At 33.4% G+C, this 1,561-nt stretch overlaps 1 protein-coding gene across 1 annotated transcript in view; it reads left to right on the forward strand.

Annotated features, from left to right (window-relative positions):
• Nucleotides 1-1,561, forward strand: part of MGAT4C (MGAT4 family member C) — a 314,263-nt gene that overhangs the window by 246,328 nt on the left and 66,374 nt on the right. Inside the window, exon 2 of the mRNA XM_004389262.3 lies at nucleotides 1,430-1,479. The gene's annotated coding sequence lies outside the window, so the exon portion shown is untranslated. The remainder of the gene's footprint in view (nucleotides 1-1,429; nucleotides 1,480-1,561) is intronic.

Raw genomic sequence — 1,561 nt, forward strand, 5'->3', positions numbered from 1 at the left:
CTCTTAATCACTACACCACCAGAGCTCCTAATGACTAATACTGTTTTAAAATGTTAGTCTCCAACTGCAACTATTTCTACCATATATGGAAGCTACAGAAGGAAAGAATAGAGGAAAAATATGGAATTTCCAGTGAGGGTGTTATTGAACACAGAAGCTGATTACAGCACAACTAAGTAGAGTTTATAAATGCTGATGAAAATGTAAGGAGAGGCAGAGGAATCCATGCCTCAACAGCATATGCATTTTCACAATTGACCGTTGTATAAAATAAAAATGTTTTCAGAGACTCAACTCCAGAAAACTGCTTGATTAGTTCCTCCTCCGCCTCAAAAAAAGAAAAAAAGAAAAAAGAAAAAAGTCCCATTGAGTCGATTCCAACTCATAGTGACCCTAAAAGACAGAGTTGAATTGTTCCATAGGATTTCTAAGGAACAGCTGGTGAATTTGAACTGGTTGGAAGCCAAACTCTTTACCACTGCACCACCAGGGCTCTGGGTCCTCCTCAAACCAAAAACCAAACCCGTTGCCATCGAGTCAATGCTGACTGATAGCGACCCTATAGGACAGAATAGAACTGCCACATAGGGCTTCCAAGGAGCGGTTGGTAGATTTGAACTGCCACCCTTTTGGTTAGCAGCTGAGCTCTTATCCACTATGCCATCCCTGAGTTGCAGTGAATTTAAACTATATATATAAATAGTACTTTTATAAATAGTGAAAAAAGTAATGCAAAATAACAACATTTATTTCTCAAACTACCTTTGCTTAAAGGAGAAAATGCATATGATTTTTAAAGCATACTATCTTTACAAAATTTTGTTCATGTATCCATTGTTTTATAGCTACACTGTTTTTTTCTGAATACCCTTGTTAACATAGTCTGGCAGACATTCAATAGCAAGCTGTGTTACAGGCAATGAATTTATAATTTTGTAGCAGGAACAATCTCTTGAATATTGTAAGCTTGTATATATGATGGGAAAATCAATAACATGGATTAATGTGTAAGAAAGTAGGCCTATACACATTTTGGGTAAGGTGAAGCTAGGTAATATGAACTGAAGTTGCCTTCCTAGGGCAAATAATCCTGTGATTAAGAAGAATATTTTAAAATATATTTAATTTATTTACTAACAAAAAACCAATGACAAAGCTTAAAGATATGTATACACCTTTACAATATATTACACTACATATAATTAAAATATGTAATTTGTCTATTTTTAGTAAAGAATGATATAAAGGGATGTTCTGTGATGTACGTGGATAAAATAGTATGTTAAAAATATATTTTTATGTTAATTTAGACAAATAGATTCATAATACAATTGCACGGAAATAAATTATCTAGAATACTTTTCATTTTACTTTTATTAATTAAAAAAAAGTACTTTGTAGTAGTAATACTGGACTTTTTTCTTTCCAGGATATCAACAGTTTCTGTATAAAACAGATTATGACAGATTCTTTCTTAAGGTGAGTTTGAGCTTGGATTTCATTCAAAGCGGTATTTTGAGGGGCTACAGGAGCCCTAATGGCACAGTGGTTAAGAGTTCAA

This window comes from Trichechus manatus, unplaced genomic scaffold, assembly GCF_000243295.1.
Source record: "Trichechus manatus latirostris isolate Lorelei unplaced genomic scaffold, TriManLat1.0 scaffold00238, whole genome shotgun sequence".
Lineage (NCBI taxonomy): Eukaryota > Metazoa > Chordata > Mammalia > Sirenia > Trichechidae > Trichechus > Trichechus manatus.